Source organism: Vulpes vulpes, chromosome 14 (genome assembly GCF_048418805.1).
Source record: "Vulpes vulpes isolate BD-2025 chromosome 14, VulVul3, whole genome shotgun sequence".
Classification (NCBI taxonomy): Eukaryota; Metazoa; Chordata; class Mammalia; order Carnivora; family Canidae; genus Vulpes; species Vulpes vulpes.
The window spans coordinates 121,355,415-121,380,361 of record NC_132793.1 but is presented as its reverse complement, the minus strand read 5'-3'; the positions used below and the strand labels follow the sequence as shown (position 1 = coordinate 121,380,361).

The 24,947-nt window shown below is 37.9% G+C and overlaps 1 long non-coding RNA gene across 1 annotated transcript; it reads left to right on the top strand.

Moving 5' to 3' along the window:
- Window positions 1–708: 708 nt before the first annotated feature.
- LOC140595514 (uncharacterized) lies at window positions 709–6,894 on the top strand. The gene is made up of 2 exons (XR_011997201.1): window positions 709–809; window positions 6,201–6,894. It is a non-coding gene; the product is annotated as an uncharacterized lncRNA (long non-coding RNA).
- The last annotated feature ends 18,053 nt before the right edge of the window (window positions 6,895–24,947 follow it).

Here is a 24,947-nt window from a genome sequence, read left to right as displayed (position 1 = left end):
ATGGGATTCATGAACAGTGCCTTTGATTTTTCTACCCTGAGAGAGAGCCTTTTTAATACAGTTTTGTACAGTTGACCCTTGAACAACACAGGGTTTAGGGGTGCCAACTCCCTGCACAGCAAAAAATCTGCATACAACTTTGACTCCCTCAAAACTTAACTACTGATAGCTTATCATTGACCAAGAAGCCTTAACAATAATACAAACGGTTGGCTAACACACATTTTGTATATTGCATGTATTATATACTGTATTCTTAAAGAATGCTACAGAAAAGAAAATGTTATATAAAAAAATCATAAGGAAGAGAAAAATACACGTACAGTACTATATTGATCAAAAAAATCCTCATATAAGTGGACCCGTACCATTCAAACCCATGTTGTTCAAAGGTCAACTGTAGTCAAGAGGACCTGCTTTCCTGAATACCAATTAAGAGAACCATTTCTTTTCTAGTGACAGAACACTTGCCAAAACATTCATTCTTCTCCTAGTCTGGGGTCTTATAAATCTAGAGGAAAATATGACTCTTTTTTGTACCCATCATCCAACATTGCTGCCTTTTACTTGCTTTTTCATTGATGATTATGTCTAGATGTTCTTTATTTTAACCTCAATTACTGATACCTTATAAAAATAATATTTGTTAATACTGAATGCTTATTATGAATTAAGAACTAAGTTTTTTGCACGCATTAATGCACTTAATCATCACAACAGCCTTATGAGGTAGGTTCTATTATTATTCTCATTCTTACAGGTGAAGAGACCGAGGCACAGAGAAGTTACCCTATGCTCACAAATAGCAAGTAAGTGGTAGGACAGGAATTTGAATGCAGGCAGTCTGCATGAGAGTCCATACTCATTTCTTTCTCTAGGTAGAAAAAGAGAGGTTTCATTTTAATAAATGAACAATCATTTATTTTAACAAAAAGAAAATGAAAAAAGTTTACTTCTTCTAAAAAAGAAGTAAAATTTATACTGGTCATACTCCTCTCAGAAAATTTTGGTTCTTTAGCCTCATGGGGAAATTTTGTTTAAATCTCATGGAATTTTACATACAATTTGTTTTAGAAAGGTAAATGTAAGAAAACGTGTATATACTTCACATTTTATAAATATTAGTAAATTGCATGGCATTTTGGATGACTGAACCATAAATAAATTTACTTATCAAAAAGGCTTTATTCCCCAAAAAAAATTAGATAACCTAGATGAAATGGGCAAATTCCTAGAAACACAAAATACCAAAACTGACTCAAAAAGAAATAAAAAGTCTGAACAGACCTAAAACAAGTAAAGTGATTGAATCAATAATCAAAATCTCCCAACAAAGAAGGTACAGCAGCAGGTGGATTCACAAGTGAATTCTACCAAACATTTAAAGAGAAGTTAACAGCAATTCTTCTTAAACTCGTCCAAAAAAAATAGGAGGAACACTTCCTAATTTATTCAATAAGACTAGCATTACTTTGATACCAAGCCAGACAGAGTATACACTATGACAAAGTAATACTTATTGTAGGAATACAAGGATGTTTAACCATATGAAAATCAATGTAATATATCATATTAGTAGCATGAAGGAAGCAACAGCTAGAAGAAACTAGGACAATGCCTTGAAAACAAAGCTCTTTGTTATAAGAAGAATGAAGGGAGATATGAACAACATGATCATCTCAATTGATAAGAAAAATAATTCGACAAAATCCAACACCCTTTCATGTTAAAAAAAACATTCCACAAACTAGGGAGAAATGGAATTTCCTCAAACTATTGAAAGGCATTCGTGAAAAACCCACAGTTAACAACATACTAAATGGTGAAAGATTGAAAACTCTCTCCTTAAGATCAGGAAAATGCCCTCTTAACCACTGCTAGTCAACATTGCACCAGCCAGAAGTTCTAGCAAGAGCAGTTAGGCAAGAAAAAGAAATAAAAGGAATCTCAATTAGGAAGAAGTAAGACTGTAGCTGACATGATCCTATATATTAAAAATTCTAAAGAATTCACACACACACACACACACACACAACAAAACTTGAGAGCTAATAAATTCAGTAATGTTACAAGATCAACACACAAATGTCTACTGAGGCTATACATTGGTTTAAAAAAATCCAAGAAGGAAATTTTAAAAAACAAGCCCATTTATAGTAGCATCACAAAGAATAAAATACTTGGTAAATTTAACTGAGGAAGTGCAAGGCTTACACAATGAAAAGTGCAAAGCATTGCTGAGATAAAGATCTAAATAAATGGAAAGACATCCCACGTTCATGGATTAGAAGACTTATTGTTTAGATGACAGTAGTCTCCAAAGTAGTCTACAGATTCAGTGCAATCCCTATCAAAAATCCAATGGCCCTTTTTTTTGCAGAAATGGAAAAGCTAAAAAAAAAAAAAAAAGAAATGGAAAAGCTAATCCTAAAATTCATATGAGACTGCAAGTGACCCAAAGAGCTAAAATAATCTTTAAAAAAACAAAGTTAAAGGACTCCCATTTCCTGACTTCAAAATGTATTATAAAGCTACAGTGATTAAAAACTGGTATAAGGATAAATACATAGACCAGTATTATGAAATACAAAGTCCAGAAATAAACTATGGTCAATACACTATGAGCAACTGATTTTCAACAAGTCTTTCAACAAGACTGTTCAATAAAGAATAGTCCCCCCCCCCAAAAAAAGAATAGTCTCTTCACCAAATGGTGCTGAAACAACATTATTCATGTGGAAAAGAATGAAATTGGACACTTAATTCACAAATGTATAAATTTTAACCCAAAATAAATCAAAGATCTACATATAAGAGATAAAACCATAAAACTCTGAAGAGAAAATATAGGCATAAATCTTCATGACCTTGGATTTGGCAATGGTTTCACATATTTTATACCAAAAGCATAAGGCAACAAAAAATAGATAAATTGGACTTCATCAAAATTAAAAGCTTCTATGCATCACAGAAAACTATCAAGAAAGTGAAAAGACAAAAAAAAAAAAAAGAAAGTGAAAAGACAGCCCACAGAATGAGAAAACATTTGCAAATCATGTAAGATTCTATCCAAAATAAGTAAAAAACCCCTACACTCAACAACAAACAGCTAAACAGCCCATTTAAAAATGAGCAAAGTACTTGAATAGACATTTCTCCAATGAAAGTAAGTGGTCAACAAGCACATGAACAGATGCTCAACATAATTACTCATTAGGGAGGTGCAATCAAAACCATACTTTGATACCATTTAAAATCCACTAGGGTGACTATAATTTTTAAAACAGAAAATAAGTGTTGGAGAGAATGTGGAGAAATTGGAACTTTTGTACATTGCTTGTGGGATGGTTAAATGGTATAGGTATAGTGGAAAACAATTTGGTGGTTCCTCAATAAATTAAACATAGAATTGCCATGTGACCAAGCAATTCCACCCTTGGGTATATATATATACTCCCACTAAAATAAGAAACCCTGAAAACAGATGTTCAAACAAAAATTTCCACAAATATATTCATAGCAACATTATTTATAGTAGCCAAAAGGTAGAAACAACCTAAATGTCCATCAGCTGATGAATAGATAAATAAATTGTGGTACATAACATAATATTTTTCAGCCATAAAAAGAAGTACAGATACATACGACAACACTGAACCTTGAAAACATTATGCTAAGTAAAATAAGCCAGACATGAAAGACCACATATTGTATCTTCCATTTATATGAAATATACAAGATAGGCAAATTTGTGGAACCAGGCAAAATCTGAAAGGAAGAGGGAGTGGGGGATGACTGCTTAATGAGTAAGGAGTTTCCTTTCAGGGTGATAAAAATGTTCTGGAACTAGAGATGATTACACAACATGGGAAGGTACTGACTGCCACTTATGACAAATTTTATGTATATTTTACAACAATAAAAAGCTTAATAGGTACATTTTAAATTGTTATTTAAATGTATAACTAGGATTGAAACTCTGCATTTATATTCATCCCAAAAGAGATTTTTTCTAAATGTAATCTGCAAGTAAATGGATTTTTTTTAAGTCTGAGAGAAAAATCTCTTTAGATTGTAATTCTAGTCTAAGAGTGAGAAATGATGACAAAGGAAATTTTGATTGGAAGCTCTTTAGCAATGCCTGGTATACAACAGGCATTTTAATGTTAAAAGTACAAGTAAGTATCTTTTCATAAACTCTGTATAATGCTTGAAATTGTTATGCTATCTTAACTGTTATTGAAGAACAAATATTCAGTAAAATGGCATTTTACTCTGGATTATAAATTTCCCTGTAATATTTTCATTCTATTTCATTTTTTAATTGGAGTAAAAAAATCAAATGCCATGAAAAATTAAAGCCTACTTTTGGCATTTTCATCCTTCTCAATATCAGATACCTTCCATGATTTATAAAAATGGACCAATTCCCCCTATCAGAGACTCTGTTCTTATTCCTGAAACTTAAGAATATACCATGTTTGTTTTGTATCTTCTCCTGGGCCTGAGCAACTCTGGCATTTTGTGAATCTCTTGAAGAAATGCAGTATTGATTGATGTAGGTATGAACATCATGACTAGCATTTACTCTACCCTATTTTCCCCCAGCCCTGGGTAATTATTTCCTTTGGCTAATGAGACATATCTAAGGGGTGAAGCCAAGGAAGCATGGGAACCATGTTCAGTGCATTCCATCTTTGCCCAAGCTGAAATTGGTTCAATTTGGTGACATTTCTTTGTGGATAGTACACATATATTTAATTGATATATTTTTAAATAGTTCTATATTGTTGAATGAATGCTACTTATATAATATGTTTCTGCCTAAAAAATAATAGAGACTGGGAAGGCAAACAATGACTCAGTGACCATTTGGTTATAGCAGGAGTGGTGGCATGCTCAAGGTATTAAAATTATCGTGACTACACTAGTTTTCAAAACTAGTCAGATTGTTTATTTCTATTTTTCTGAGTGAATTCTACTTGGAAAATCTATGGTCACTTTTTAAGAGAGTACAAACACTCCATTGAAATTGAGAAGTAGAATCAACTAAATTTTTCAAACAGTTTTCTTTAAAGTTATGCATCTTTACAAATATAAAATATATGATAAACTGAGCAGTTCAAAAGAGACTTAGATGGAGTGAAGTTTGTGGAAGGAAAAGAGGTCCTTGCTTAGTCGTAGCGGGAGCAATGAGGTTAGAGAGAAGCTGTCATTGAAAGAGCTGTCTGTGTCAGTGACAAGAATAGCTGGGCTGTGTGAGAACTTCAAAGAAAGAAAATGCTAGGTAGTAAGTTTGGCAAAAGCTGACCTACTTACCTGTCTCTGTATCACAAATTCAGTAGGAAAGCTGCAGAAAAGGACTGGGGGTGGGGGGAGCTAATCCAATTGAGAATTCATTTATCTCATAAACTTTCTGATCAATAAGGCATTGAGCAGAGCAGTAGGGAGACTAAAATCTTATACAATCATTGATTATGACACAAAGGATGGAAAGAATGTGAGTTCCTTAAAGGCACATACTGGGGTGTATTTCTGTATCTACTGCAGCACTTAGCATTTTACCCACTGTTACACCTTCACATAATAGGCTCTTGCTAATTTTTGGTTGATGTAAATATGGAATAGTCTTTGAGATCAATCACTACAGGGGTATTGAATTATGGGTTTATAGTAACACAGATTCTGAAAGAGAATAAAAAGAATTTATGAGATTTCCTTATTCACATTTTGAAAGAGGGTTATGACATTAGGAGAGGGGTAGAAAGCATGAGCCTGGGAGTGAGAAAACTAGAATATGTGCAGGAAGGAAGGATCAGCCCAAGCTGACTGCTGCATGAGATACATGCAGGCGATGGAGGGAAATGTTGGCTAATTTGTTGTTTTATTCAAATTAAGAATGACAGACATCATTTCTATCTGCACATGATCTCTAAAATAATATGAAGAAGCTCCAGATGGTTATAACTAACTGCTAGGGATGCAGTCTCCAGGTAGGCCTCCATTATACTCTGTCGACCAGCTCTTGCCCTCTGACCTTGTTTAAGTAGCCATATGGACCACTTTCAGCTAAAATGTATCAACTAAATGGTCTGTTTTCTCTTCCCCCAGCAATATTACAACAATTACAGTTTTCTTTTTTCTTTAAGAGTTTATTTATTTATTTATTTATTTTAATTTTTTTCTTTTATTTATGATAGTCACACAGAGAGAGAGAGAGGCAGAGACACAGGCAGAGGGAGAAGCAGGCTCCATGCACCGGAAGCCCGACGTGGGATTCGATCCCGGGTCTCCAGGATCGCGCCCTGGGCCAAAGGCAGGCGCCAAACCACTGCGCCACCCAGGGATCCCTATTTATTTATTTATTAAGAGAGTGAGAGAGAGCAAGAGAGCATGAGCCGTGGTGTGGGGGTGGGGTTTATGGAGGGGAGAGAGAGAAGCAGGCCTCCTCATTGAGCAGGGAGCCTGAAGCTAGGTTATATATTGTTGAGATCATGACCTGAGCCAAAGGCCAATGCATAACCGATTGAGCCTCCCGGGAGCCCCAACAATTACAATTTTCAAATATCATGGACATTTAACTCAATATCTGGGTGGTAGGGAAATTTTGTATTTTCCCTGTTAGATAAATCTTGTGTAAGAAATAGTCTTTGCAAAGATTGTACTAGATGACTGCTCAGGTCCCTTCCAGCTCCAATATTCATTAGCGTAAGTTGAGGAGTGCCTAGGTGACTCAGTAGGGTCTGCCTTTGGTTCAGGTCACAATCTCAGGGTCCTGAGATCAAGGCCCTGTGTCAAGCTCCCCACTCCGCGAGAGAACTGCTGCTCCCTCTAGCCTGCCACTCCCCCTGATGTGCTCTCTCTGTGTCAAATAAATAAAATATTTTTTAAAAATGTTTGTTGAATATCATCTATCTATCAGCACTCCCATCCACCAGATATGATAGTTGGGGATACTATACCAGCCAGAACCCAGAATGCTATGAAGTGATCACCCCGTTGCTAGCACTGTCTAGTCCAGTGATTCTCAGCCATGGCATCACATCAGGATTACTTGATGAATTTTAAAAAGACTCCTGGTGCCATCTCAGGATGTCAGTCGCAGCCCGAAGTGATCCTAATGTGTAGCCACAATAGAGAACCATTACCTAAGTCAATGTCACATGCTTCACTCCCCTCAGACTATGTCACTTCTTCACACCAAGGCCCTTGTGCTTGCTATAGTCAGAGTGGTTTTGTCCCCTCAGTAGTCGTGTGTTAAGATCCTATTCGCCAAAAGCTATGGTATTAGTAGGTAGAGCCTTTGGGAAGTGCTTATAAGTCATGAGGGAATAAAGCCTCCTGGATGGGATTAGTGTCTTAATAAAAGGCTCCAAAGAGATCCCTAGATCCTTCTGCCTTGTGAGGATATCCCCAGAAGTCTGCAACCAGAAGAGGGTCCTCACTCACCATGTAGCCCCTGATCTTGAACTTCTAGCCTCCAGAACTATAAGCAATAAATTTCTGCTGTTTATAAATCATCTGGTCTGTGATATTCTCTTTATAGTAGCTGGAACAGACTACCACAGTGCTATACCAAGAACAAACTTTTCAAGTACCCTCAAACACTTCTAGGAGAGCCATTTAGTCACATAATTATGAGATTGCAAATCATTTTTATCTGCTCAAGTTCCCCCAAGGACCACTACGAGATATTTTGCTGGCTTTATTTAGCATGTGCAAAGTACACAATTTATTTTAAAATAACATACCATTTAGAGGTTTTCGCAATTTACATGAGCTTTTCCCAAATTATACCAAATCAGTGAGGCTATATAGTATTTTTGTAGAAGAAATGGAATATTTTTAACAAAGTTATTTAAGAAGATATTTTTGATGGTCTAAAACGAAGAACAGCTTTGAAAAAACATGACCAACTCAGAGCAGACTTCTGTTTCTGGTAATATGGTTGAGTAGACTATTTAGATGAATCATACTGCTTAAAACAACCAAAAATTCTGAATAAAATAAATTCTCCTTAATGCATTGAAGAACAAACAAAATATTAAAGATTATGAAGACAAAAAGCTAAGTGAAAGGAAAGACCCAGAAAGATGAGCTGAGCATTGAACCTCTTTTACCCTGAGAGCATTCCCCAAACTCAGGGACTTTTTCTTTGATTTTGTTGGCCTCCTAGGGTATGGGCCAGGAAAGTCAAAACCCAAGATATGCCCAAGGTAGAAAGACTCTACTCTATAAAGCTGAGACCTCAACATGCTACAGCTCAAGGGAAATGGCAAACCAAAATAATACCTACCTCATTCTCCATTATTAGGAGATTGAAAAAGAAAGAGGAAGGAAGGAAGGAAGGAAGGAAGGAAGGAAGGAAGGAAGGAAGGAGGAAGGAAGGAAGGAAGAAGGAAGGAAGGAAGGAAGGAAGGAAGGAAGGAAGGTGAGAGGGAAGGAGGGAGGGAGGGAAGGAAAGAAGGAGGGAAGGAAGGAAGGAGAAAGAAGAAAGAAAGAAAAAAGAAAATACAGGAAAAAGGAAGAGAAAGAGAAAAGGAGAAAGAAAAAAAAATGCCTTGAGATCTCTAAGAACAGGTGACCACAAGCCATACACACACACACACACACACCTACCATAGAGCTGTAACCCAGATTTACTTTACAGGAGACCTAGGGAGTCTGAACAGTTCTATAATCATTTAAAGAAAATCTTCTCACAAAGAAAACTCCAGGCCATATTTTCATTGGCAATTTCTAGCGGTCAAGGAAGACTGTCTTTCTGAAATGTATTTAAACATAGTAATATGTGCTCAGGAAATTATTTTCAGAAAAATGGTCAAAGAAATGTCCTATCTACACAATTTCGATAAAATATTTCTCTCATTCATATGACTTTCAACAATACTAAACTTTATTAATTTTATTAAACTAATTCTGTAATTATTCAAAATACGGTGAAAGATAATTCTATCTCAAATTCTATCTAGTCTTCTATATGGTTCACTACAATGACTGCCATTAGTATAATCATGTTATATAATGTTTGAGCATTCAGAAAGAATTGTAAAACCTACAAAATATCGACAGGCTAATTAAGAGAACCCAAATCCCAATATATCCATGACTGCATAATGGTGACAAGTTCTTTGACCAAAAAAAAAAAAAAAAAGAATATTAAACATTTTAATAGTCATTATTTTGAAATCATTCTCTCTTACTGATAAAAATCATTCAGTCTAATTTGCTTTGTCTTAATGCAGGAGAAATTTTAGATTGTGGACTTCCTAATATCCCATCAAAGTATTAAAATTGTGCCAATTCTGAGTTGTTCATTGATACTATATAGTTAATGCTGTTCAGTACATTGCCATTTTTTTTCATTAATTACATAGTGTTTTAAGATTTGAGCTAATGGGCGGCCTGGGTGGCTCAGTGGTTGAGCATCTGCCTTCAGCTCAGGGTGTGATCCCTGGATCCTGGGATCAAGTCCCACATCAGGCTCCCCACAGGGAGCCTACTTCTTCCTTTGCCTATGTCTCTGCCTCTCTCTGTGTGTCTCTCATGAATAAATAAATAAAAATCTTAAAATAAAAAGATTTGAGCCAAAGGTATTTTTATCTAATCACCTACATCCATATAATAAATAACCTGTTACTATAGAATTTCAGGTAACCAGGGAGAACCATTCAATGAAGGTCCATGATAAAATTAATAAGTACTACTGGAATAGGGAATATTTTTAAAATGAATGTTTTACCTGTGGCGAGGCGAAGTTCCACAAATGAGTTCCTCTTTTGAACAGCAAACACAGAGAAAAATGGCCAACTCAAAATGATACTTCAGATCTCTAGGTCCAAAGGCTAAAAGGCAGAGAAACTACAGATTGAAGGTCAACAGACTATAACCCAGAGGGCAAATCTGTCTGCCATTTATGTGTATAAGTGAAGTGTTATTGGAACACAGATGGGCCTGTTTACATATTGTCTATGGCTGCTTTAGTGCATGACAGCAAATTGAGTCGTTGTGACAGAAACCATATCTTTTTCTTGACATTTACAGAAAAAGTTTGCCAACCTGTGCATAAAGAATCATTTTTCAATCACTTAGGAGGTAAGACCTATGAGAGGGTGGAAATGAGGAAAATACATAACAAAGAAACTGGTAAACCAAGAGGGAGCTTTCAATAGCAAGAAAGTGATTGGAAGAAGACAGAGGAGGAAAGTCTGAGAATGTCTGGCCTCCCCACTGAGTCTCTGGGGAAGTCTTCTGTGGGCCTGAGGATGATTAGAGACTCTCTTAGCTGTGAGGCAGCCAAGTGAAATTGGGTTAAAAGCTTTTTTTTTTTTTTTTATTAAATTGCCTCAGACTTGGTCATTTGTTTACTGAAATATAGAGAGTTTGAGTTAATTATGTGGCAGTTACTGTGCTAAGCACTTCATATACATGATGATTTTTAAGGTTTTTACAGTAACCCTATGAAGTAGATATGAGTATTCCCACTTAATGGTGTGAAAATTAGCTAGTAAATGGCAGAGGCAAATTTAAAAACCAACCAGAGGGCCGCCCCGGTGGCACAGCGATTTAGCGCTGCCTGCAGCCGGGAGTGTGATCCTGGGGACCCGGGATCGAGTCCCACGTCGGGCTCCCTGCACAGAGTCTGCTTCTTCCTCTGCCTGTGTCTATGCAACTCTCTCTCTCTCTGTGTCTCTCATGAATGAATAAATAAAAATCTTAAAAAGAAAAGAATAAATAAATAAATAAATAAATACCAACCAGATCCGTATGACCTTAGAGGTTTTTTAAAAACCTATGCAAGACTGCCACATGGAGGTGAGCTTCAGCTGTCTTATTACATAGGATGACCACATACTGGATGCCAAGGTCAGATGTTGTGATAGTGTCCTCATCACATCTGTGCCATATTTTAAATGTTCGCTTTTAATGAGTAGGAACAGGATATGTAATTCTTCCTATTATGTGCATGAGTGCATATGCACACGCACACAAACAGACCCTTAATAAGTGCCGCTCTGTTATAAGAGGACAAAAGAAGGGCATTTTAGTGACTATGGCATATTTAATGACCCAGGTGCAGAGAACTATTACTGTCAGTAGAGCAAAGAGCAGGGATGCTGGGTGGAGCAGTAATGAATGAAAATGAGAGAATGAGCCATTTGGAGAAAGTCATAAATCCATTGTTTAAAATTTAATATAATTTAAGAGAGACAAGTGCTTTAAAATTCTAAGGATGTGAGGAGGATGATTCTGTAGCGGTACTGTATCAGTCAGGGAGACAGAAACCGCACTATCACTGGAACAGAGAAGGTTTGGTATAGAGAATTATGTACCATTACAGACGGCTAGACTCACGCAGGACTGGCTGGTTATCATGGTCTGGGATTTGACTGCCCTACTTGCAGGCTAGTAAATTAGCCTGTTATTGTTTCATGGATGCTAGCAGAGAACACTTAACTGGGGCAGAGAAAACGGCCTTTTCACCCAAAGTAAAAAAACAAGTGTGACTATTCTAGTTTGGCTTAATTCCTCTTGCCCCCAAAAGTCACAGGAGCAGATGGGGAATCCACCGAGCTTGGGGAATTCACTGATTTTACAGTAAATAGTAGACAACCCTACTCTTTGTCCTCGAGGTTACTCCTACCCACACAACCCTGAGAAATGCCCCGGGTTAATAGTGGTGAATAGGGACACTCAGGGGCTGCAGTAGATTGCCTAGCCCCTTCCTCCTTCGATGTCTCCAGCATTTAACATTGTGCCAGCTGGGAAAAGAAGAAAAAGACCCATCTCCATTTTCACAGAGCAGGTAATGAAGATTAGAGACGAGAAGTGAGAAGCCATAAATTGAAAACTGGCATATATGACTATGAGTAGTACAAGGGGCAGGTGAATTAAGATATAGTCTGAAAATATAGAATAAAAGAAAGAGGATCATTCAACCCATTTTAACAAGTGTGTGTGTGTGTGCGTGCGCACGCGTGATCTCCACTGTGTGCTGAGTGCTGAAGAAACCAAAGGACATAGTCCCTAACCCTTCAATGACCTTAAGGAGCTCACAAGCTGGTGGGGCATAGACAACTAGCCATTATGGTGTCCCTGGCAGTCCTTCACATATGTGATTCCCTTTAATACAAAAGGGGGCAAAGGAGGGAAACATTTTAGTAGAAAAGAAGCATATTGATGGATAATCCCAGTACAAGAAGTAACAACTGGGATAGATTATAAACTTCAGAAGAATTCAGAGGAAGAAGTATGATTCCTAAAATAAGAAGCACAAGAGTTCCTTCCATGGTCAGTGCACCCCAAATAATATATTAAAATTTAAAGATCCCCACATAAACAGATTGTAGACAAGCAAACATTTGCAGAAATTAGTTTAGTTAGGTAAACATTTGTTAAATATATACAAGATCTGAGTTATGGAAGGAAATAATTTTGTGAACTGCCTGACATACCTCTAGAATACATTTCTCCTAGAGTTTTTGGTTGCCTACTTACTGATCACCTCTTCGAATGGCAATAATTTTCTAATATTTTCTATAAAAAGTATAGAAAGGTAGTAAGATAATTCACTTTCCTCTAGCTTATTTGATCATAATTTGTTGTTTATTGCTCATAGTTTATAAACACTCCATCCAGCTTTGCAACTCATTATTGGTCATATTGTGTAAATATTTAGGTTTGGGGAAGATTCGCACTAAGTTTCTTTCATATATGAGCTATTTCTCCTCTACTTTCTTATACTTCTGTGCTTTCCCTACTTTGGGGCATATTGCCATCATGATACAAGCCCTCACCCTGCACCCTCATGACCTGACCTAAGCCAAGACAGCTACAAAACTTAAATATACGGGGAGCACCTGGGTGGCTCTGTGGTTGAGCATCTGCCTTCGGCTCAGATCGTGATCCCATGGTCCTGGGATCTAGTCCCACATGGGGCTCTCCTCAGGGAACCTGCTTCTCTCTCTGCCTGTGTCTCTGCCTCTCTCTCTCTGTCTCTCATGAATAAATAAAAATAAAATAAGATTTTAAAAACCTGAATATACGGGAAAGTGGGGAATTTAAAATTGACCACTGCTTTGGCAATGACCAGTTTGCATGAAGAAGAAGCAGCTGTGTCTTGGTAAATGTTTAACAATGAATCTCAGTGTGTGTGTGGGGGGGGGACATTCTCTGATTTGTGCATTTGCCAATTTTAGTGCTATCAATACTCCCACCAGGTAACAATTTCAAGCTACCAACTTGATGTCATGAAATGCAAAGTTGGAAAGAGGTGCACAAGCAAGTCTCAGGCGCTGGTGCTGTGGGCACCAGTGCACCATCAAGAAGAGGGTCCAAGAGCCGCACTGAGCCAGGTTGTGTAGATAATGGAGAAGTGTGTGACTCATCCCCCAGAGAAAAATTAGGAATCTAAGTGAGGTCTGATGGGACTGTAATTTCATTGATTCACATCCCCCCAAAAATAACTTTATCTTATTTTTATAAAGCATCCGGAAAGGAATTTAACTTTTCCTGTTAAATTGAGTCATGGATGTTGTCAACAAAGAAAAAAAATGGGGCAGCCCAGGTGGCTCAGCGGTTTAGCGCCGCTTCAGCCCAGGTCCTGATCCTGGGGACCCGGGATCAAATCCCGTGTCGGGCTCCCTGCATGGAGCCTGCTTCTCCCTCTGCCTGTGTCTCTGCCTTTCTCTCTCTGTGTGTCTCTCATGAATAAATAAATAGAAATATTTTTTTAAAAAAAGGTCTGCTGAAAATTGTTTCTTTTCTCCTTCAAGACATACAGCAGTGTTCTTTTTTTTTTAATTTTTTTTTAAAATTTATTTATGATAGTCACAGAGAGAGAGAGAGAGAGAGAGAGAGAGAGGCAGAGACATAGGCAGAGGGAGAAGCAGGCTCCATGCACCGGGAGCCCGACGGGATTCGATCCCAGGTCTCCAGGATCGCGCCCTGGGCCAAAAGCAGACGCTAAACCACTGCGCCACCTAGGGATCCCCAGCAGTGTTCTGATAGTTGCAGAACTTAGGATAGAAACATGCTGGGCTTGATCATTTCCCTCACATTTCCAGAAAGTGCTAGAAGTTTCTGTCCTGCCTCTCATACTATCCAAACTGAGTTCATGACTGCCTGCAGCAGAAAGTGCTTGATCTGATGCAACAGTGCCATGTTTCTGTGCACAAGAAAGAACCTCTGCAGGATTTAAAGTTGTGGGGTTAACTCAGTTAAAACTTAAGCAAAAGACATGAAGGCAATTCACAAAAAAGAATATTAAAGTATCTAATAAATACACGCAAAGGTGCTCAACATCATTAGTCATTGATAAATGCAAGTTAAATCTGGCATAGCATTCACTGTACACCACACTAAAATAAATATGGTTTTAAAAAACTGGCAATACTGAATGTTGGTTTAAGGACAGAACAGTTAAAACTCTTACACATTGTTGGTAGGAGTCTAAATTAATATAACCACTTTGTAAAAATGTTTTTCAGTACCTACTAATCCTAAGTACAAATAAACCCTACCTTCCTGCAGTTCCACTCCAGAATATATACTAAACAGAAATGAGTGCTTATCTCTATCAAAATACATGAAAGAGAATGTTCATAGCAGCTTAATGTATAATAGTCCAAAGCTAGAAATGACCCCAATGTCCTAAAACAGAAAATGGATGAAGTGGTTTATTGACACAATGAACAATTACTCACCAATAAAAAAGAACCAACTAATTCATATAACATGGGTGAATCTCATAGATGTAGCATCAGAATAGTTCTTAGCTTTGAAGGAGTAATTAATATAAGTGGACAAGACAGTAACTTTTGAGGTGATGGGATGTTTGACATCTTGATCTGGTAATGGTTAGATAGGTGTATAAATATGTAAACATGTATACTTAAAAGTGGGGCACTGGATTAAGCTATATCTCAGTTTAAAAAACAAATGTGTAGCATCTATTTCTCTTCTTCCATGATCTGATTCCCTCGCCCATCCCCAATTAAACCTCAGACTTAGAAATTCAACACAGACATGGAGATAAATCTCATGTTCCCTACCAGAAGTCAGTGGGGAAGGGGAAAGAGATGTTCTCTTCCTTTTCCGTGGGAACTAATAATAACAGCAAAACCCATTCTGGCAATCTCGACTGTCATAGCAACCTCTGGGCCCTTCCCTGGAGAAACAGGAAGAAATGAGCTCACTAAATAATGGAAGAAAAGAGAAAGAAATGAAAGAAGATGAGATGACAAAGGAAAAAAAAAGTTTACAGGGGACATCATGGAGTTGAACAGAAAAGGGGAAAATAAAGAGCAGGGAACAAAATATCAAGCTTTATATGGCTTCTGAAAGTAAAAACAACAGCGCTTGCAAAATGCACATTGCTCACTAGTAATGTCAGCCTAAAGTACCATCTGATTTTGTTGCCGAGCCAATTTAAAACTAGGTAAGAGACCCTGAATGACTAGAGAATGAATCTATTCAAACACAGAGATAGTATTTAAGTAATTTATAACTTATTTTTTAAAAAAGCAATTTCCAAGATGCCTGGGTGGCTCAGTGGGTTAAGCAGCTACCTTCAGCTTAGGTCATGATCCCAGCATCTGGGACTGAGCCCCACATACACCCGGCTTCCTACTCGTTGAGGAGCCTGCTTCTCCCTCTCCCTCTGTTACTCCTGCTTGTGCTCTCTCGCTCTATCAAATAAATAAATAAATAAATAAATAAATAAATAAATTTTTTAATTAAAAAAAAAAAGCATTTTCTTTCCCTAATAATGCGATCTAAAGCTATTAAGTGGAACATGACAAGGATAGCATGAGCAGTGGTGTTGAGGGACAGGGTGGCCCAGTGTGGGTGGCCCAATGTGGGTGGCCCAGGGTGGCCCAGGTGCTGGGGTCCAAGCAGGGTGAGGAGGGTAACCACACCATGGGGCAGCCTGGTTTGGCAAGATGGAGACAGAGTAGAGTGAGAAAGGTATCCCAGGGGGACAGCCTAGAAAGGGGAGTCAGAGCCCAGCAGGTGGCTGCAGGGATCCCAGCACAGAGAGAGTTGGGACAGGGATTGGAAAGTGTGTGCTTACAAGGGTGAGATATTGTAATTTATAAGAAACATACATCTTTTTGTCTTCCTTCCAGTTTCTGGTACAGAGCTCCTAAAACACTCTAATTTCCCAATTACAAGAGGGCACTGAAGGTGTCTTTTGTTATATTAATGAGGTGACTTTTGGAAAACCCAAAGGCTGGGGGCTGATTGCCAGGGGCACCTACCAGATGAATAGATGATTGGGACTTTCAGCCCCACCCCCTGACCTAGATTGAATTCAATCACTAGAAGCCAATGATGTAGTCAATCTTGCCTAAGAAGTCACGAGTCCCCAAAAAACCAAAAGATGGCGTTTGGAGAGCTTCTGGGTTGGTGGAGAATTGAGGAAAATGGCAGCTTGGAGAGTGTATTAGGAGTTCCACACCTTGAGGTAAGTTCCCCTACTCTATGCATCTTTTCCACCTGGCTCTTCCTGAGTTCTATCCTTTTCTAACCAACTGTTAAGTAAAATGTTTCTGTGAGCCACTCTAGGAGGGGTTGTTGGAAACTCCAATCTACAGCCAAGTTGGTCAGAAGCACAGGTGGCAACTTGGACTTGTGATTAGTGTCTGAATTGGGGGAATGGGAGCCACAATCTTGTGGGACTGAGCCCTTAACCTGTGGGATCTGACACTAGCTCCAGATAGTGTCAGAATTGAGTTGAATTGTAGGATATTAGCTGGTGTCTGAGAATTACTTGATGATGTGGAAAAAACTCCCACAGACATTGAGATTGGTCCCAAAATGGTTAAAGAGGATTAATCAAATAGTAATTACATGAAGGATAATGAAACATCAGATTCTCACTGTTGGAGAATATATATATATATATATTATATATACATATAATATATATATATTAGGATTTATTTATTCATGAGAGACACAAAGAAAGAAGCAGAGACATAGGCAGAGGGAGAAGCAGGCTCCCTGTTGGGAGCCTGATGCTGGACTCCATCCCAGAACTCTGGGATCACAACCTTAGCTGAAGGTAGACAATCACTGAACCACCCAGCCATCCCAAAAAGGGAGTTATAAATACAGAAAAGGTAAAAACTAGAATGAATCCTGGTGTTGAACTGGGATTGGATGCATCTGTGTGAACTCACAGTTCAAGCTAGTTTAGCTAGATAGATAGACAAATGACAAATATTCCCTAGCACTCCCCACAGAGCCTGAGAATAGCAGTGATCACACCTTGTGCCCAGATCTTGGCTTCTAAATACCATTTTCTAACAGGAAATGAAAGATTCTTGGCAAAATGCCTGGTTCCAGAACTGGGGCAGGAGAAATACAAGCAAGCCTAAAACATCTTATTGTGTCAGTAAACAATGTTGTGCTCAAAAAATGTTAGGGACATGGCAAAAGGACATGGAAGCCAGCTTGGAGGGGCTTCCACTAAACAAACTGGAGCCAATTTAAGCATACAAATAAATGACAGTAATGGGGACACCTGGGTAGCTCAGCGGTTTGGCTCCTGCCTTCAGCCCAGGGTGTGATCCTGGGGTCCTGGGACCGAGTCCCACATCGGGCTCCCTGCATGGATCCTGCTTCTCCCTCTGCCTGTGTCTCTGCCCGCAACCCCCCCCCCCCCTGTGTCTCTCATGAATAAATAAATACAATCTTTTAAAAGAAAAATTAAAAAAATAAATGACAGTAATGAACTATAACCCTTTGAATAAAATATGAACCCCTACAGATATTAAAACACAGAAACTGAAGGCTTGATGAGGAACAAGACATTTACATAGTTTTAAAGTATCTCCCTCCAAAATATTCATTTATTACAAAGGGCAAAGAGTAATTTTAATTTGAGAAGCCCGGCAGACACCACTTTAATCAAGTAATCAAAGTGATTATCATCAGTAATGGGACAAATCAAAATCTTATGCCACGTAAGAGGATGGGATGAGAAGAACACACCATCCCTTCTGTGATATTCCTGACAAAGATGCATAGCCTGAATCTAATCATGACAAAATGTTAGACAAAGTAAAATTGAGGGTCATTCTACAAAATAACCAGCCTGGAATCTTCAAATGTGATGAGGCTTGAAAGTCAAGATTGAGCAGCTATACCAGCTTGAAGACTTAAAGAAACAGGACAACTAAATAAAATGCATAAACCTGAATTGAATGCTTTCACCATAAAAGACATTTTAGAGACAATTAGGTGACAGAAATGTATCCGTGTGAACTTCCTGATGTGTTATGGTTGTATTGTGGTTTTATACTGAAGTATGTTTGTAGGAAATACAGAGTATTCTGGGGTGTGGACCATTATGCTAGCGACGTACTCTCATACACTTCAGAAAAAAAGTCGTGTTTCTGTAACTCTCCAATTGTTTCACAATTTGTAAAATATATTTTTTAAAAAGGCTGTTTTCACCTTGACATATGTTCTCTGTATTTTAGGCCTCCTCCTTTCAGTTTTCCACAAAGTCAATTTCTTGCCTTCCTTAGATGCGTAGGAAACATGAGTGGAACTGCAAATCATCTGCAAATAATTGATTTTTGAAAACTGCACATCTAATTTCAAATTGCCAAAGACAGCTTCTCTGCATATAGCTCCATCCCTATGAGATAGAGTTTATGAAAATGACCATGTTTGTGATAGAACAAATGAAGCACACAAAATTTAGTTTTCTGTTCCTTTCAAGAAATTCTTTGCAGAAAATTGATCCTCCTTCCTGTGGAAGAGATAAGAGAAAGTGACTGAAGGCATGGAAAGAAATGCCAAAACCTCTGGAATTAACATTTTTATGAGTATAAGGTGATATTTGCGTCTTAAAACGTTTTGCTAGTGATGAGCCAAGGGAAAAGCTTATTTTTCAGATGGTTATGATTTCCAGGGCAGAGAAAAAGTAACAAGGAGACAGAAAGGAAGAAGGTGAAAAGATGCACAGAAAATTTTTTAAGTTTAAACTTAAAAATCACAAGATTCAGGAACAGGTTAATTTATGCTGAATACCTTATTTCTCTAGCCTGTCATCTACTTTGTCCCGTTCTAAATATGCCATATCCCCCTGGTCTAATATACTAACTACTAAATGCTCCATGTCCTTCATTCCCTCCTTCATTATTTAAGAAGGCTAGCGGCTGCCACAGTTTGATTATATGAAGTTTTATAATCCTGAACCAGGAGAGATTCTTTATTTACAAGTCAGTGGGCAAATAGTAACTATTATTCTCTTCTTTCATAAATCTTTCTTTGAAAATATTGTTTTCATGATTATTGTAACCAAAGACAAAAAAATTATTTTTATTGCTGACTCACTGACAACCATCTCTGCTGTTGTGCTATGTTCACATGCTGTAAGATCATAACTCACACAGGATCAACTGCTTTCAGCAACATCTGAATCATTACAGAGGAAGTACAAAAATAAAATGTTCAAATCACAAAACTTAGCATACAATTAATCCAAGCACTATATCTATTTTTTTTAAAGATTTATTTATTTGAGGGGCAGCTGGGGTGGCTCAGCGGTTTAGCGCTGCCTTCGGCCCAGGGTGTGATCCTGGTGACCCAAGATCGAGTCCCACATCAGGCTCCCTGCATGGAGCCTGCTTCTCCCTCTGCCTGTGTCTCTCTCTGCCTCCCTCTCTCTTTGTGTCTCTCATGAATAAATAAATAAAATCTTTTAAAAAAACCATTTATTTATTTGAGAGAGATAGTAGGGGGAGGAGCAGGGAGAGAATCTTCAAGCAGACTCCCTGCTGAGTGAGGAGCTTGCTGCTGGGTTTGATCTCATGAGATCATGGCCTCATCCAAAACCAAGAGTCAGACACTTGACTGACTGAGCCACTCAGACACCCCTATATTTTAAGAACAAATTTCCTTTCTCTTCTTCCTTAAAAATCTCTCTTATTTACGGAAATATGGGAGACTTCATTTGGGAGATTCATTATTTCTAAAAGTGATAATTTTCCCATCTTAAAAGCCTATGCATATACTAGAAAATATTTGGCCATTCTTTTTAAACTACAAATAGGCTTACATACTATGTACCAGTGGCACCCTTAGGTATTTATCCTAGAGAAATGAAGAGTGATTTTCACACAGGAACTTGTATATGAATGTTCATAGAAGCTTTATTCTTTTTTTTTAAGATTTTATTTATTTATTCAGGAGAGACAGAAGCAGAGACATAGGAGAGAAAAGCAGGCTCCCCATGAGGAGCCTGATGCAGGACTCAGTCCTAGGACCCCGGGATCATGACCTGAGCCAAAGGCAGCCGCTCAACCACTGAGCCACCCATATGCCCCAGAAGCTTTATTCTTAATAACCCTAAACTGGAAACCACCTAAATGTCCCACCCTTGGGGAATGGTTAAACAAATTGTGGTACATCCATACCATGGAATGCTACTCAGCAATAAAAAGGAACAAGCTATTGCCACATGCAACAACATGGATGAAACTCCTAAAAGAAATTATGCTGAGTGAAAAAAGCTAGTGCTGAAAGGTTACATACTACATGGTTCCATTTACTTAAGATTCAAGAAATAACATCATTATAGAGATGAAGAACAGATTAGTGGTTGCCAAAGGTTAGAGATGGTGAAGGAGAGGATGAATGTGGCTATAAGGGAATATTACAAGAGTCTTGGGATGAAATGGTTGAGTATCTTGATTGCAGTGGTTGTTATGCAAGGCTAAGTCTGATAGAATTGCTTACAGCTCTACACACACACACACACACACACACACACGCACATACACACAAGTATCTCTGTAACTGGTGAAATCTGAAAATCTGAATAAACTGTGTGGATTGTACCAATATTCATTTCTTGGCATTGATACTATACCATAGTTGTGTAAGATGTTAATGTTGTGGGGAGGCCAGGGGAAGAGTATATGGGAATTCCCTGCACATTTCTTTGCACTCTCCCATAAATCAATAATTATTTTGAAGGAAAAGAAGCTTATGTTACAAAATTTTTACATTTAACATGATTTTCTTGAAAAGACAAAGACTAGCAGGAGAACAGGGGAGGGAATTGCTAGTTATTAGGTATGCATGGCAATTCACTTTTTATGAATCAAAATGGCAATATAGCATTATATTATATAATATAATATTATAATATAGCAATATAGGATTTCCTACAAATAGCATATTTTGTACACATTAACTGGGAAGGTCAAAATGTGTTCTATCTTCAGGACTAGACTTAGGGTTTAAAAGGGCTGATGTAACCAGGGTATGTTAAGGCCTCAGCTCCATGTTATACCTAGCATCTTCCTGAGGATTGAGGGGTTCAGCTAGAAAGAATCCAAGGGCAGGTGCCAGGCCTCTGACCACTTCTGCCCTATGTGTGTGATCCTGTGTGTCGATCACTGAATCTTGCAGTAGAATAGTTACATTACCCACAATGTTCACTCTTTCATAAGATTGTTTCTCAAACAGCAACTTTTTCCTAGGTTCCAAATATATCCCATTGCCTGGCATTTTAAAATATCATAAGAACATCTTTATATCTTTTTTTTTTTAAGAAAAATTCACATTTCTGGTGTGTTTAAAAAAAAAAAACACAAAACCACCCTCTAAGTCTGCAGTTACTTAAGACAATATTCACATCTCTCAACCCTACTGCTCTGACTTTTCCTATTCTCTCCTTATTTTCCTTAATTTCCTTTTCTCTCTTTGCTTTGCTTCTTCTCTGCCCTTTAGAGAAAACAGTATCATTAATCATTTACCCTTTGAGGACAGGGCCAGAAATTATGAAATCACTAATTATTGGGACAAGTAATACCCTTTGGACCCTGCATGCTCCTCATTGAAGGCCTAAACACCCAGTTATAAAGAAATTCAAATCTCCAGATACTGATACAGTATATTCTTAGATATGTTCAGAATATATTCTGAGTAACAGGTAGGTCACAGCTTCTACCTAAGGCTATCTATGAGATCACATGATTAATTAGGTTCATTAGTTGTATTTAATGACAGGCTTTAATCTAATTTTTGGAAGAGCTAGTTTTAACAGGAAAATCACTATTTTATTTTATTTTATTTTATTTTATTTATTTTATTTTATTTTATTTTATTTTATTATTTTATTTTATTTTATTTTATTTTATTTTATTTTATTTTATTTTATTTTATTTACTGGCTGCTTGGAGTTTATTTTCCACTTGGTGCAAGGCACATAATTACAGGATCTCTCAACTCACTTTTTGATGTTTTGCTGTTTTTTTGTTTTGTTTTGTTTTGTTTTGCTGTTTTGATATAAAAGAACCCAATTGCAGGGCAGCCTTGGTGGCTCAGTGGTTTAGTGCCGCCTTCGGCCCAGGGCCTGATCCTGGAGACCCGGGATCGAGTCCCACGTCGGGCTCCCTGCATGGAGCCTGCTTCTCCCTCTGCCTATGTCTCTACCTCTCTCTCTCTGTGTCTCTCATGAATAAATAAAATCTTAAAAAGAAAAAAAAAAAGAACCCAATTGCTTCTGCTTGCTGCAGCCTGCCTAATCTACAGGGAGGGGCAGAAGGGACAAAGGAGGGTTTAGTGCCTCCTTAAGTCTGGTGTGGCCACTCTAGATTGGGGTCTGGTGTTGGCTTTGCCAGGCTGGCCACCAGGCTGCTCCCTCATGGCTTCCAGAGCCAAGTCTCAGGTAGGTGATCATGTTATTGGAGGCCTGGGAAGAGTCCAAGCATTCTGGGGACTCCAAGACTGTATGGGAGAGTGGATTTCTGGAAAAAGAAGCTTGCTCACCAGGCCGTGGGGTGTGGGTTGCCGTGGGGAGACCAGGGTGGTCAGGGATGGCTTCCCCAGGATGCTCTGCACTTCTGCAGGAGCTGTTACTGGAACTGGAACCCAGGCAGGGCTGGTGATAGTTATAAGGGGCCATGAGCCTACCACTGGAAGGGAAGGTTGTCATGCTGTCACTTGTGGGCTGATGGAAACCTTGAGGGTGATGTCTCCCAGGCATCAGCACACAATTACAGGTGGCGGGGACAGAGACACTAGGAGCCCATTTGCAGAGGAGACCCCCATAGGTTGCTCCACAACCAAGGTGTGCAGGGTTGAAGATCACATTATTAAATGTAAAGATCTGATGTTTGTGCATAGCTTTTTTTTTAAATTAAAGCAAAATTTATATAACATGAAATTAACCACTTTAAAGTGAACAATTAATTTAGTAGCAGATACTACATTCATAATGTTGTTCAACCACCACTGCTCTCTAGTTCAGCACATTCTCATAATCCCAAAAGAAAACCCCATAGCTATCAAGCAGTACTCCCCCTTCCCTCTTCTCCAGCTCCTGGCAACCAACAATTTGCAATCTATCTGTATGGATTTACCTATTCTGGATATTTCATATGGAATCCTATGAAGCCCACTCTTTATGTCAGGCTTCTTTCACTTAACATATTTTCAAGATTTATCCATATCGTTGTGTGAAATGTACCAACACTTCATTCCTTTTAATGGCAGAGTAATATTCCACTGTATGGGTGAACTATTACAATTTGTTTATCCATTTGGGCTGTTTCCACTTTGTGGCAAACATGAATAGTGCTGCTCTGAACATATGTGTACAGTATTTGTTTGAGTCCCTTTTTTCAATTGTTTGGAGTATGTACCTAGGAGTGAAATTACTGGGTCTTCTGGTTATTCTATGTTTAACTTTTTGAGGAACCATCAAACTGTTTTCCAAAGTGACAGAGTCCCTTTACATTTCTGAGCATAGGTTTGTTAAGAGACGAAGCTATTTGCCTTCAGAAACAAAACAGGATTTCCATCTGCTTCCTTGGATTTAGCATACTGTAGAATAAATCAGTTGTTCCCAATTCTGGCTGTATACCACCAAGAGTTTAAAACAACAATAACAACCACAGGGAAATCAAGCAAGAATGCTCCATCCGGGCTCCATCTCTAGAAATTCTGTTTCAATAAATCTGGATTGAGCCTGAGCCATCCCAAGGGACCCCCAAGTAATTCTAATGGCAGCCAACATTGAGAAGTACTACTCTATATGAATCCTGGGGAAGTAATGCAAAAAATTTCCCCTAAAGAATAGGAATCATTAAATTGTCATGGACCCAGAACTAATTTTAATTTCTTAATTTCATTGGCTATTTGATTCATAGCCATGTATCTGTACCTTGAATCGTGCAACTGGACAGAAATACGTGGCTTAACATGGAACATCCAATTTTATCTTAAGCGTAAAATTAATCATATAGCAGTTAATAATTTTAAATGACATTAATTTTTTAGCTACTGATATTAATTAGGAAACCAAAATGAAATGTTCAATTTAGGATCTCCAGCCATGTATTATTTTTGAATAGACTGTCTTTCCCTAGTTGGTATGCTTATTAGACTTCCTTTCTATAGAATATTGGTAAAAAAATTTTTTCAAGTGGCCATTTTAAAGGCCAGAAATCTAAAAGATAAATTGGAGCCAAAAACGTAAGATGATCAAAATACTGGCATTTACTGTAAATGTAATGTGCAATAACAAACTCTATATGTTTATTTATTTTTAAAATCTGAATTCTACCTAAATTTCCTATTCCTTTATCTGTATCTAGTATCAACATCATTATTTCTCATCCCCAATCCCATGCCATCTCTCTCTCTTCATCATGGAAATTCTCCCTTTTGTTTGTCTCTCTCACTTTCTCTTTTGGAAAAACATTTTTCTGATATAGCAAATTACATTCATTTTTCAGTGTCCTTTTGACAAGCTTCCTGCAATCTTTACCAATTTTTATAGCAGATTCTGAAAATACTACTTTTTCATAATGCCATGCTTTTCCAAATAAATTAGGGGTTTCCAAAGATTGCTATAATAACAGCTATTTATTTACACTTAAATAAGCAATCAATTTTAAATTGTATAGCTTAAACAA